Below are 13,911 nucleotides of genomic sequence, written 5' to 3' on the forward strand. Positions count from 1 at the left end.
GGGACAGGGAGAGCAGGGGCCGGCCTGGCCCTTCCTGGGGAACGGGAGTCCCAGAACCTCGGGGGCTTTCGACCATAGTGTCCCCCGGCCCCGGCTCACTCGTGATTTTGCTTTTTTCCATGACCCAGACCCCGGGTGGGGCAGCCTGTGTCTGCATGCGGGGGTCAGCCACCGATCCGGCCCCAGGGCAGGGGCACGGGCTGGCACAGGAGGGTGGGGAATGGGGCCTTTCCCCTCTAGAGTGCTTTGGCTCCCATCCGGCCCCTGGCAGGGACCCTGGCCGGTTGTTCAGTGACTTCTTGGTACACGAAGCCCATGGGGGGGCCGGGGGAGCTTGTTTTCCAGGGGCTGCCCCCATCCTCTCATCCCTTATGCAAGCAGCGTGGCCGGGGAGTGGTGCTGGACAGATGCCGCTGGCAGGCCGGGCAGTGCCAGGCATGCCCTGTGGACGGGGGGCTGGCAGCAGGTTGGGGAGGGCACGAAGGCCAATCCACGTATGAGCCGGAGCAGCGGTTTTCCTAAGGCCACATAGGGTTAAACCAGTTGGGCACTTGGCTGACCCTGGGGTTACTGATGGGGGTGGGGGAGGTGGCTGCCGGCCAGCAGCCTTCTGGGCCCTAGGGTGGCCAGCGGCTCGGCTGGCAGAATTCCCCGAGGAGCTGGGCCCGAACCCCCCCATGTTTGGGCAACGGGGAGAGGGGACGCCATGGGGTCAGGCTACCCTTCAACCTGGCTCGACCAACACCCAGCGCCCCAACCCCTCACCCCAACACCCAGCCCCCCAACCTTTTCATGCCAACACCCAGACCCCCAAACTCTTCACACCCTGGCTCAGCATGAGACTTACCCCTTGTCTGTCTGTCTGTCCATCCCCATCCAGCCCCCACCCCAAGCTCCAGGTCACTGTCCTTCTGCATGGGCACTGGGGAGCAGCTCAGCCTGGGGGGGGCTCTGGGGAGTGGCTCTGCTCCACCCTAGAGTTCACAGCGCAGCGGCCTGGGCCCTGGGCTGGGTGATGGATTTTGCCACACAAGCTGAACTGCCTCTTTATCGGGCCTGGGATCTCGGCCTAATCCAGCCCTGACGTCAGGTCTCCCCGCAGTGGGGCTGGGGGGCCATTAACCCGGTGGGGGCTGGGCTGTACCACCTGGAAAAACGCTTCCAGGAGAAGCCCTCAAGCTTCACCCTGGGAGACAGAGGGACAACAGTGGGGCCGGGGGAAGAGGTGAGGGGGGCAGGACTGGGCTAGTGGGGGCTGTGGGTCAGGCGTGAGGGGCACCGACAGAGATAGGGGGAGCACAGGGCTGGGCTAGCAGGGGCTGCGGGTCGGGAGTGAGGGGCACCGGCAGGTTGGCTGGAGATCCCATGGCTGGGCTAGCAGGGGATGTGGGTCGGGATCGGGGCCGGGTGTGTGCGTGTTAGGTGCACGTTTTGTAACCTGCACTTTCCCCAGACTATGTAGCTGCCCTGTTTACCCAGTGGGGGCGGCCCCGGGAGTTCCCCTGCAGGCTCTCTGGTTCCCTACCTACCAGAGAGCTGGGAGGGGCCCTGTCTCCCACTCCCACCCCAGCCAGGCCCGGGGGCTGGAGCCAAGCCGGCGCCCCCAAGAGGGGTAGGCCCCAGTCCCATTCCCTGCCCGCTCCTGCCCCACTGACAGCAGTCCCAGGCCGGGCAGGCGGGAGGCTGATATGTCGGCTCAGTGCATCTTTCCAGTTCGAACAGGGGGCATAGGGGGCGGGGGGGGTCCCAGGCCCTGAGACTTCTTGGGGGTTCCAAGCGTCTGGCCCAGAAGCTGCTGTCTGTGGAGTGGGGAGAAGCGTCCCCTTCCGTTCAGTGTTCGTTCTTGGGGAGCTGGGGAATGTCCCCCCAGATATGGAAGGGGCAGCGGGATGGAAACAGAGACCATGGCCAGCCTCGGGCTTCTTTCTTTCTATCTATATCTATCTATCTATCTATCCCCATCCACCTCTCCCTCTCTCTCTCTCTCTCTCTCCCCACACCCCCATCTCTCTCTCTCCTCCCCATCTACCCTCTCTATCTATCTATCTATCCCCACACCCCCATCTCTCTCTCTCCCTCCCATCCACCTCCTCTATCTATCTATCTATCTATCTCCATCCACCTCCTCTATCTATCTATCTATCCATCCCCATCCACTCCCTCTATCTATCTATCCCCACACCCCCATCTCTCTCTCTCCCTCCCATCCACCTCCTCTATCTATCTATCTATCTATCTATCCATCCCCATCCACTCCCTCTATCTATCTATCTATCTATCCCCACACCCCCATCTCTCTCTCTCTCTCCCCCCCATCCACCCCCTCCATCTATCTGTCTGTCTATCCCCACACCCCTATCTCTTTCTCTCCCTCCCATCCACCTCCTCCATCTATCTATCTATCTGTCTATCCCCATACACCCCCCATCTCTCTCCATACATCTCTCTTTCTCTCTCTCTGTCTCTTTCTCTCTCTCTCTCCAGGCTCCTCGCGAAACACGGGCCAGGATGCCGCTTTGCGGGGATTTTCAGGAGGCTCCCCGTGCCCAGCGAGCGGCGTTTGGGTGGCGAAGGCCAAGGCTTTGCGCTGGGCGCTGCAGCCTCTGGCCGCAGCCCATGTTCTTGGCAGGCGCGGGAGGAATGTGTGTCAGTTTGAGTTTCTTGGCAGGGAAGGTTCCTTCAATCCAGCCTGCGCTTGGCTCTCAAATTTATGCCCATAGGCTGCTACTTGGGTGGGCCGGGGCCGGCTGGGCCGGGAAGGGGGGGCTGCGCGTGAGGGAGCTGGCTCACTGTTCCCATTGGCTGCCGGGACGGGAGCTCGTCTCTTCTGCTCCCCCTCCCGCCCCAAACTCTTCCTGCTGGGGGTGGAGGGAACCCCCTGGGGCTGGTTCAACCCCCCAAGCCGCATGCTGGGCCCCTTGCTGACAGGTCTGGGGCAGCCACTGGGGGTGAGCAGCCTTGGGAAGCCAGGGGGTGCTCCCCAGCATGTCCTGCAGCTGGGGTCCCCCCACCTGTGCTGGGAGAAGCGCAGGGTTAGGCCCAGGTGGGGAGATCTGGCCCCCAGCCCCTGCTCCACATGGGGACGCCTGGAAACTGGCTGCGGGAGGAGTGGGCAGAGTGGCCCAATTTCTCTCTGTTCTGTTCAGCAGGACGGTGCCATACTGGCATGTGTGTGAGTGGCCGGGTGTGCCATGGACGCTGCTCGGTGTGGAGCGGGGTGAGCTGTGGACGTGGAGTGGCCATCGGTGGGCTGCGAATGTGCATGCAGTGTATGTGGCGTGCACGCGTGTGCTGTGCGTGCAGCAGCATGTGTGTGTGTGTGTGCTCTGCATGTGTGTGTTCTGTGTACAGTCCATGTGGAATGCATTTGACCACGTGTGTTGTATGTACAGTCCATGTGGAATGCATGTGACCACGTGTGTTGTATGTAGAGTCTGTGTGGTGTGCAGGCACTTGCTGGGTGGGTGATGTGTGCACATCCTTGTGAGAGGCAGCTGAGGATGAGGATGGTGTGAAGCAGCGTCTTGCCCTGGGTGGCTCTGCGCCCCCCCCCCCCCGGTGTTTCTGCCTCGCTGCAGGTGCCCCCTCCCATCTGCATGGCTGATCTGTGCCCCATGGCTTGGTGCTGCTCGGGAGAACTGCTAGCCCAGCCCTGGGCTCCCCACCCCCAGCTCTGCCGGTGCCCCTCACTCCTGACAATGTGGCTCCAGGATTGGGAGTAGCAAGGCCTGTTGAATACTGGTGGGGTGTGTTCCCGGCTGCAGAGGTGCCACACCCGGCTGTGCAATGCGGCGGAGACCCAGCGGCCAAGGCCGAGCGAACCCCGGCGGGCAGGGCAGGGCAGGGCAGGGCAGGGCAGGGCAATGGAGCCAGGCCAGGCTGTTCATGCCTGGTGGGAGCAGGCGCTCCTAACGGGGATTCACTCAGGAGAGGATTGAAGGCAGCAGCTGTGCCCTGAGCAGGTCCTTGGTGCATCAGTGAGCTCCGGGTGGGCACGTCCCCCCACTGCCCCAGAAGCACCCGCGGGCACAGTCAGGCCTGGGGAGCTGCATCCCCACTCCCAGCAATGCCTGCAGCCCAGCTGGGATCTCGGCTTGTCTGCAGCCCCCCCTGTCCGCCCCTCAGGAATGCCCTACGCCTATCACTCAGCATCGCCATGGCAACTCCCCTATCTGCTTTGGAAAAGTGCTGTTTGGGGGCAGGACCCAGGGGAGGGGGAAGCAGAGGAGGGGTCCTGGGGACGGGGCTGGAGAAGACGCTGGAAGGGAAGGAGTTCAAAGCCCTCCCTGCACCAGGGGAGGGGAAGAGCAGGCTTTGAAGCCCCCCCAGCCCCCAGCAATCCTATGCGGGACTCTGCAAGGCCTCTGGGCCAGCCCAGCGTGGGGAGGGGTCGGGGGGGCCTGGGGCTGTGCAGAAGGTGCTCAGGTTGAGCTAGACGCTGGTGCACGTTAGAACAGGAGTTGCAACAATGGCTGTTCCCAGGCCGCGCTGGGTGACGCCGTCTGAGCCGGAGGCTAATTACTGGCTTAAAGTATTATATGGTGCGACACCCGTGTCTCACCAGTGCAGCACCCGCGTCTCACCGGTGCGACGCCCGTATCTCACCAGTGCAGCACCCACATCTCACCGGTGCGGCGCCCACCTATCACCAGTGCAACACGCACCAACCCTGTTGCTGGTTTAATGTGGGCCGCTGGTACCAGCTGCTGGGTAATAATGTGCACACATCCCCAGCCTAGTGAGAGACCCTACAATAATAGAAATGAAATCGTTGCAGTGAACGCCAGAGATTTGGGGCGGCGCCTCCCCCGCCAGCTCAGCATTCCTCGCCCTCTTGGTTGTGGTGGGAACCGTGGGGCGCAGCAGCAGCGGGAGGGGGAGGGTCCAGAGGAGGCCAAAGGGGTGCAAAGACTGCAGCGACCTGGGGCGTGACGGCAGCTCATGCGCGTGTAACCGAGCTTGCTGTCACGCGGACGGACCCCACGCCTCAGGGCGGCAGCTGCCACAGCAGAGGGGTGCCCCGTCAGCCTCCCCTGCCACTCTGCTGAGACCGTCAGGGGGTTGCGTTGGGGGGCCTGGGTTCAAAGCCTGACTCTGCCACTTTGGGCACCCCATGTGCCTCAGTTTCCCCACCTGTGTTGGGAGGGTAGTCGTTCTGTTTTGGTGAGGCAGGGCCCATTGTGCCCTCTGTGTCCGTGCAGCGCCTGGCACAGCACAGAAATCCCCTTTGTGATCAGGTTCCGGGGGCAGGGCTGGCACCTCCCTGCATCTCCGTGCCCCACGCTCCCTGGGGTACCCGGGCTTGGGCTGGGGAGGCTGGCAGTGCCCATGAGGGCTGCAGGGGGTCCGTGGTGCGGGGGCTTGGGTATCTCCCAGGGTTCCCAGATGTTCCTGGTGCAGGATGGAGCCATGGTCCCACGTGCTGGGATCCTGCCCCCGGGAGGCCGGGCAGGGCGGATGCAGCCGGGGAAGGGGCAGCAGGTTGTAGCAGTGCACTCTGAGGGAGGGAGCCAGGCTGCGCCCCTGACTCGCATGCAGTGCCCATCCCCCTGGTATCTGGGCACTCACCGGAAAGTGCTTGATGGAGGGATGGGAAATGGGGGGAGGGCTCATCTGATCCCATCCGAGCCCCCTGATTGTGTGTGTGTGGGGGGGAAATGCCCCCCATGTCTTTCCTTTCATCTGTTTATCCCACAACTCCCTTCCGCAGTGCCCATCCCCCCTGCCCACCCCTCGCGTGCCCTGATCCCCTGGCAGAGTGTGGTCGGCGCTGCTGGCCTGGGGACCAGAGACTGGACAAGGCCCTTCCCCTGCCCCCCAACCCTCGGGCAGCACCCCCCTGGCTCCAGCACGCGGGTGCCCATCCCCTGCCTGTCATGCCCCCTTGCCAGCCCTATCCCAGGGGCTCCGACCACTGGGCCAGAAGCCCCAGCCTCATGAGACCAGGAACTGAGCAGCAGCTAGGCCTCCGGGAAGGGCACCCAGCCCCTGAGCTCCACTGGGAGCCTGGCACGGTGGGCGGGTGGCACAGTGGGCGGCTCCGAGGCCTGGCGACAGAGCAGGTAGCTAGGAAATGTGACCCTCAACCTGGCCTCAGGGCTCCCCCTCAGGTCCTGGGCAGCCTCCCCCAGCTGCTTCCCCCTTCCTCGTCAAGGCCCCCCAGCCTGGCTGTGCCACCTGGCACCCCAGCCTGGCCGTGCCCTGGTCCCACTGCCGGTGCCGAGCCCCCCGTTCCACCTGGAACAGCGGGGTGCCCATGCTGCACCCCCACTCAGGCCATGGGGTCCCCTTCTCCCGAGCTCTGGCTCCCTGGCCCCCTAGCACAGCAGTGCCCTGGCCCTACGTGCAGATCCGTGGGGCTCTGCAGCTGGAGGTGGCGGGTGGGGGGGATGACTCAGGCTGATAGGATGCACTCAGCACGCAAACCTTGACCTGGAGCCAGCGAGGGGGCAGCTGGGGGAGAGTCATGGGGGGGGGGCAGCCAGAGACATAACATCAGCATCTCCCCTCCAGCCCAACCCCCCCCACCGCCCCAGGCACAGATGTGGCCATGGGGTTGGAGAGGGTAGGCTGGCCCAGCGGGGGGCGGGGCTAGACCCCAGTCCTCCTCCCTGCTCTATCCTGTGCCTTGGGAGAGGCTCCATGCCTCAGTGTCCCCATCTGTACAATGGGGTGTTGTCAGGTGCTCATGCAATGAGGGCTGCGTAGGGGCTTCCGCAGACCTGCCCCGAGCAGTGATAAACGGGTGTGGGAGAGGGCAGGGGAAGGGGGAAGGGGGGAGATGGTGCCCCATAGGAAGGGCTGGAAGCCTCGCTGGGGGGCACTGAACATTACAGGAGCCTTGGGCATCTGGTGGGCAGGGCCCCTTGCCCTGATGCCTGGACCCAGGGAAGGCCCCGGAGCCCCTCGTGCCACTTCAGGGCAACCTCTCTCCAGCCAGCCTCTGGCACAAATCACGGTGCCCTGCCTGAGGCTTTGCCCTGCCTGGGGAGAGGAGGCGCCGCGGGCCAGGGTGTGGGGCAGCTTGTCCGACCTGAGATAATCCCAGGGGCCCTTCTGACTCTGAATGCTGGGAATGGGAATTGCGACGGGGGGACTCCAGGTTGGAGGTCAGGACTCCTGGGGTTCTGCTCTGGGAGAGGGGCAGGGTTGAGTGGGTTAAAGCCAGGGGCGCGGGGTTGGGGGTCAGGACTCCTGGGTTCTGCTCTGGGAGAGGGGCAGGGTCAAGTGGGTTAAAGCGGGGGTTGCAGGGCTGGAGGTCAGGACTCCTGGGTTCTATCCCCAGCTCTCCTGCTGCCTTCTCGCTCATGTGTCCATTTCAGGGGCTCAGTACAATGCCAGGGGCGCCGCCTATGTACGGCGCGGGGCCACAGTGAGGCAGCACGTAGCCGTGGGTCCTGGCGAGGGAAGGGGTGTCCTGGCGCTGTGGGAAAACCACCCCGAGCGGCGGGAGCTGGGTGCACAGCGGGGGTTAGGGCTTGGGGTGGGGGGTTCACACCCTGGGGCCCTTAGCTGCCCAGCGGGATGGGACCCACGGCCACCAGCTGTTTTACTTTGTACTGGACAATAGGGCCGGCGCAGGTGGGGGCTGGACAGGGAAGCGGAGCGGGTGGAGCAGCGATCGACTCAATTACTGGACAAACTTTTGAGTGGCCCTGCAAACTCCTGTCCTCCTTCCGGGTGCGGGGGCAGGGGGATTTCCCCAGGCTCCCAGCATCCCAGAGCCTCATGCCCCTGCCCCCCGCCCCTCGCTGGGCAGCTCCTCCAGCTGGTGGAAAGGGGAATGCGCCTCTTTCTCTGCCCCAGCCCCCCCCCCCGCCCCCGAACCTCTCCCTCAGGGAAATGCTGCTATTCCTCTCTCCTGCTTTACCGCCCCCCCTTCTCATTTCATGCCCCCCCCAGGCCTTGTCATGTGCCCCATCTCTGTGCATACCACCCCCATGGTCCCTGCCCCCAGCCTCCTGCCTTTGCCCCTTCAAAACCTTTCATGCCCCCAGCAGCCCCCTCTTCTTCCACTCCCCCCATCTGGTTTCACACCCCTGCCCTCCCCCCACCCCATTCTTCCCCGGTGACACGCAGACAAAGCCCCCAGACGAGCTCTCAAAGGGGGAACTGAGGCGTGAGAATCCACCCCCCCCCCATTGCAAACCAAAGCCGCCTTCTTCCCAGCGGGCCGCAGGGCCCTGCCCCCCCTTTTGGGGGTGAGCCCCCCCCCCGCTCTCCAGGGAGAGGCTGGAAGGAGCTGAGGGCGCCGACGCTGAATGCCACACACAGACAGCCCCCCCCCCCCCCCGCCGCCCCCACACTCCAGCTTGTTCTCATTTCGCGGCCTGTCGCGGCCCAGCTCAGCCCTGGCTCCCGCTCCACTCCCAGGCAGGGCCCCGCACCCGGGTGGGCCAGCCACGGGGAAGGGGCTGCCAAGTGCCGGGCCACGGGGTGCTCGCCTGGCCGGGGAGAAGAGACCCCCACTGTGCCTCAGTTTCCCCCCTTTGGAAATGGGCATGAATGGTCCCGATCTGCGTGTGTGTGTGCATGTGTGCCTGAGCCTGTGTGCACACACGTGCCTCTGTGTTTGTGTGTGTGTGTACACGTGTTTATATGTTTACATGTGTGTGCACATGCGTGTGCTGACACATCTCCCTGTCTGTGCTTCAGCCATTAATAGCTAGGAAGCAGAGAGATGCAGCTGTTGAGTCAGACACTGAACTGGGATTCAGGAGACCTGGAATTGCATCCCAGCTCTGCCTCAGTTTCCCCCCACACACTTGTGTAAATGAGCCTGGAAGCTCTGTGGGCCATACAGCCCTGCCAGTGGTGCCTGGGGGCCGTGGCCTGGGGCAGCGGGTGGGGTTGGGGGCCGTTCTCGGTGAGGCGTTTGATATAGTTGGATTGTTTTTAATTATCAAAGCCACATGTCAGATGCACTGCTTGCAACTTGGGTGGGAGCAGGGGGGTTGGGGCTGCTCTCACCCCATGGGGCAGGGGGCTAGTCCCTGGGGTTGTGAGGCCTGGTGGGGACCAGCCGGGGGCTCCACATGATGCAGACTGGCTGGGGCTGAGGCTCAGGAGAGGGACAGAGCCTTTTGCCTCAAGGATGTTAGTTCAGATCTGGCCCCAGCGCGAGGGCTTGGCAAGCTCGGGGAGGTGGGGAATGGGACATGGGAGCTGGGTGCCCAGCGGACATGGTGGGGGCTGCTCTGCCTGGGGGCCAAGGTGGGGGGTGCTGCCTCGGGAGTGCCAAGCGGGCACTCTAACCTGGAGGGGGCACCCAGCGGGGGCGCTCTGCGTTGGGGTGGCGCCCAGCGGTCACTCAGGCTGTCTGGCAGCCCCACGAATGGCCTCTTTTGCTCATTTTGTTTTGTGACGACCCAGACCAGGGGTCCCCAACTTAGTGCCCGCAGGCCCCATGGCACCCATGGGGGTGTCTAAGTGCACTTGTGTACTGGCCGGCGGACGAGCATCTGCTGAAATGCCGCTGACAAGCTGCATCATCCAGAGGCGTCGCTGCCGAAATGCTGCCGATTTTCAGGGGCATTTCGGCGGCGGCTGCTTGTCCGCAGAATTTCGGCGGATGCTTGTCCACTGCCACGGTCCTCCGTGGGTCATCTGGTGCCCACCAGACAAAACAGGTTGGGGACCACTGACCCAGATGGTCCCATCCCTCCCCCCAATGTCTGATGCTGACTAATGGGGTGTGGGGAAGAGATCGGGGGGGGGGAAATCCTCCCCCCCAATCAAACAGACTCGGTTCTTGTGCAGCAGAGAAGTTGCTTTTTCCCGTCACCAGCTGGCTGCCAGCTGCAAAGTCCCCTTCCCATCCCCTCGCCTGCTTCCCCCCAGCCCCCCCACCCTCCCCACCCTGCACACACCCAGATCTGTCTGCCCCTGCCAGGAGGGCGGCCCCAGACGTTTCTTGGATGCACTTGAAACGCTTGGCCTGGGACCCTGCGAACGCACCAGCCAAGGGAGGATAAACAGATGATTTGCCCCACACACGTATGAGGGGAGAAGGCATCCGGGGGAGGAGGGTGCACAGTGGGCCTGGGGCTGGGGAGGGAGGAATTTACCCAGCTTGGCTCATGGCCCAGCCCAGCCCAACCCAGCAGGAGTTGGCAGCACCAAGAACCTGCTCATCTGGGGGGAAGGCCGGGGTGGGTGGGGGAGCAGATCCCGGCAGGTTTGGGGAGCGAGGACCCGCTCTCACCTTTCCCCTCCCGGGCAGTGGGTCAGATCAGCTGCTGGCGCTGAGCCAGGTGGGGTCAGGCCCTGCCCTCCCCTCCCCGTCCTCGACCTGTGCTTGGCCGGCTCATCTGCCCCACGCTTGTGCAACGATTTAGTTGGGAATTGGCCCTGCTTTGAGCAGGGGGTTGGACTAGATACCTCCTGAGGTCCCTTCCAACCCTGCTAGTCTATGATTCTATGAACGGGGGTCGCTGGGGGTCGCGAAAACCTTATAGGATCCACCCTCCAGCCTGTTGGGGGCAGCAGGGCCCTGCTGGGCAGAAGTGCTCACGCCCTGCGGTCACAGCCAGGTGCCAGAGGGTCTGTGGTGGAGGGGGCACCTCTGCCCTTGTGCTTGGGGATTCCATTGTAGGCCGAGCCATGTGTCCTAGCCCCTGCACAGCTCGCACCGGATGGGAGATTCCCCTCTAGGGTGTGAGATCCAATCTGGCGCATGATGAGGGTTCAGGGGGAACATGGCGGCCAGGCTGGGAGGTCTCACTGTGCCGGGGTGGAGGGGAGACCCCCCCGCACTGGAGCAGCTGCCCGGGACACGTCCCGTGGGCACTCGCCCGTCAGCAGAAATGGCTGGTAAGTGACCCGTGCCGCAGCCTTGGCGCTCGGGGGGCGGGGGGCACTGGGGCCGGAGCACACGCCTCACTGTGCCACTGCCTGGCCCGGCCCCAAAGCAAACCCCGCTCTGCGCGATGTCAAAACAACCCCCCCACCCCACCCCCCCGCAGCCTGAGCAGGCCTGGGAGCGGGCTGGCCAGGAGCTCGGCCATTATCGGCTTCCAAGTCATAACAAACGCCCAGAACACCCACCTCGCCGGCCGGCCCCGGGCTGGCTGGGAAAGCAGGAACACGGGGCCAGGCCCGGGACCCGGAGCCTGCAGCCCCCAGGGCAGCCTGGCTCACTGCGCTGCGCCACCGCAGGCATCTCCCTCCCCCAGCTGGGGCCTGGGGCAAGGGCTGGCCCTGCGTTGGGGGGCATCCCGGGCCTGCTCCCCTGGTTTTATCTCACCCCTGGCTCTTCCCTTTCGCCCCGGCTCTCCCCTGGCGAACGGGGCAGGTTCTTACAGATGTCCTGTAAAGCCCGCAGGGGCGAGGAGCCGGGTTTGGGGGGGGACAGCACAGCTGGATTCCTGCCAGTGGCTTGGCACTTCAGACCAGGCCTCGCGTGCCCGAAAGTCAGCGCCCGGGCGGTTGTGGGGGAACCAGCCACAGCGTGGCTTTGCCTCCCTGGGCATCATGAGTCTGGCACCACGGCCAGGTGCCAGTGGGATCCCATCTGGACCGCGCCAGGCCTGCCATCGTGGGGAGCCCATCTGGCTGCACCAGGCCCAGCACCACGGCCACACGCCACGGGGAGATGATCCGGGCCCAGCACCACGGCCACACGCCACGGAGAGATCCGAGCCCAGCACCACGGCCACACGCCACGGGGAGATGATCTGGGCCCGGCACCACAGCCACGCACCACGGGGAGCAGGTCCAGACCTTGACACACCACGGCCACACGCCACGGGGAGCCGATCCGGACCTTGCTGGGCCTGGCACCACAACCACGCGGAGCTGATCTGGACTGTGCCGGGCCCGGCACCATGGTCACACACTACAGGAAGCCGATCCGGGCCTGGCACCATGGCCATGCACCAAGGGGAGATGATCCGGGCCTAGCACCATGGCCATGCACCATGGGTGGCCGCTCTGGACCTTGCTGGGCTTGGCACCATGACCACGCACCACGGGGTGCCAATCAAGACCTTGACACACCATGGCCACGTGCCACGAGGAGCTGATCCGCACTGTGCCAAGCCCGGCACTACGGCCACACGCCACAGGGAGCTGATCCACACTGTGCCGGGCCTGGCACCACGCACCACAGGGAGACGATCCAGACCTTGCCGGGCCTGGCAGCACGGCCACACGCCACGGGGAGCCAATCCGGACCATGCCGGGCCTGGCGCCATGGCCACACATCACGGGAGCCGATCCGCACTGTGCCAGGCCTGGCACCATGGCCACATGCCATGGGGAGCCGATCTGGGCCTGGCACCACGGCCACGCACCACAGGAGCCGATCCGCACTGTGCCGGGCCTGGCACCATGGCCGCGCGCCACAGGGAGCTGATCTGGACCTTGCTGGGCCCGGCACCACGGCCACACGCCACAGGGAGCCGATCCACTCTGTGCCGAGCTCTGGAGCTCAGCATCAGTGCATGGGCCGAAGGAGGGTTAGCAGGGGTTGTTCAGAGGCGGGAGATGGGGAGGGGTGCAGCAGACTATGGGTACGGCTGCCAAGCTGGCCTCCCCATTGGCCCTCCCCCATCTCTGCAAGCCCCCCCTTTCCATGCACCCGAGCAGAGCAGGGGGCACGTGAATCAGACTCCAAAACCTTCAGCACAAGACTGAGCTGTCCCGTGGGTGGGTGGGCACCTTTGTCAGTGCATGTCCGGGTCCGCGTGTCTGGTCACGAGCGTTTACTTGTCCAACGGCAGACGTGTGTCTCTGCATTTGCACGTGTTTCCATGTGTGTGTCCCTGCTTGTGCGTACGTGAGTGTGTCTAGGGGTTACTCTGGGCATCCGTGTGGGTTTAGGGGGGTTGACGTGTGTGGGTGCATATCCATGTGGGTGGATCTGTCTCTCGGCTTGGCCTGTGCTGATTGCAGGAGGGCAGCGGGCAGCAGGGGAGCTCAGTCCGGCTGAGGGGCTGGGTGTGGGGCTGCGTGGGGCTCTGGCATTGCTGGAAGGGGCACGGGGGCTGCCATGAGACAGAGGGATGGGCCCTGTAAGAGACTGGTGGGGCCCGGGGGGGGGACAGTTTCCACACCTCTTCCTGCTAGAGCCCTCAGGCTGGGGGCGCAGCATGCAGGGGCTGCGTCACTTCCATCCATGTGTTGCTCGGAGGTCAGGCTGGTGCTGGAGGGTCGACCGTGGTGGCCTGTGGGGTCACAGCTGGGATGGGGCACCTGGCTGAGCCATGGGGGGACTGAGACAGGGAGGGGGGACGTGTCCCCCCAAAACCCTTCCCCATCCCCCCACAGTGCATGCCTCAGCCACTGTGACCAGCCCCCCTGGCCCTGCCGACCAGGCCCTGTCAGTCTGCGGGGAAGGGGGGGCTCAGCCTGGTGCCAGGGTTGCTGGCAAGACACTGGCCCCATGCAGGATTGGTGGGCAGGCCTGGCACAGACCCACAAGGAGATCCTGCCTTCGGGGGAGCCCCTGGCCCTGGAGCATCTGGGAACAGCCAAGGGGCAGATGGAGGGAGGAGAGAGACGGGGGTTAACCCCGGGGCGGGGAGGGAAGTCACCTTGTTGGAGATGGGGCAGGGAGGAGAGGACGGTCCCCCCCACCAGAACCACTGTCCTGGTCCTGCCGGGGTGCTGCCCCCCCTCAGCACCTGGTCCCGGGGCTGGGCTTGTCCCCCCAAAGATCCCGCAATGGAGGCTCAGCCCTTGCCTGGGAGGAGGGGGCTACCGGGCTGGGGTGCAGACGAGGGGTGAGGGGCCCAGGCCGTGGGGGCTGGGCACCCTCTGCTGGGGCCAGAGGCCGTGGGGATGGGCAGCCCAGTGGCCTGAAAGGGCCTGGCCTCTGCAGCCATGGCTCCCTCTGCTGGAGACAGGGGGCATTGCGGGAACAGCGTGTGGCTACCACTGGGCCAGTGGGGAGTGGGTGCCAGGGGCTGA

The sequence above is a fragment of the Chelonoidis abingdonii genome, chromosome 26 (assembly GCF_003597395.2).
Source record: "Chelonoidis abingdonii isolate Lonesome George chromosome 26, CheloAbing_2.0, whole genome shotgun sequence".
Lineage (NCBI taxonomy): Eukaryota > Metazoa > Chordata > Testudines > Testudinidae > Chelonoidis > Chelonoidis abingdonii.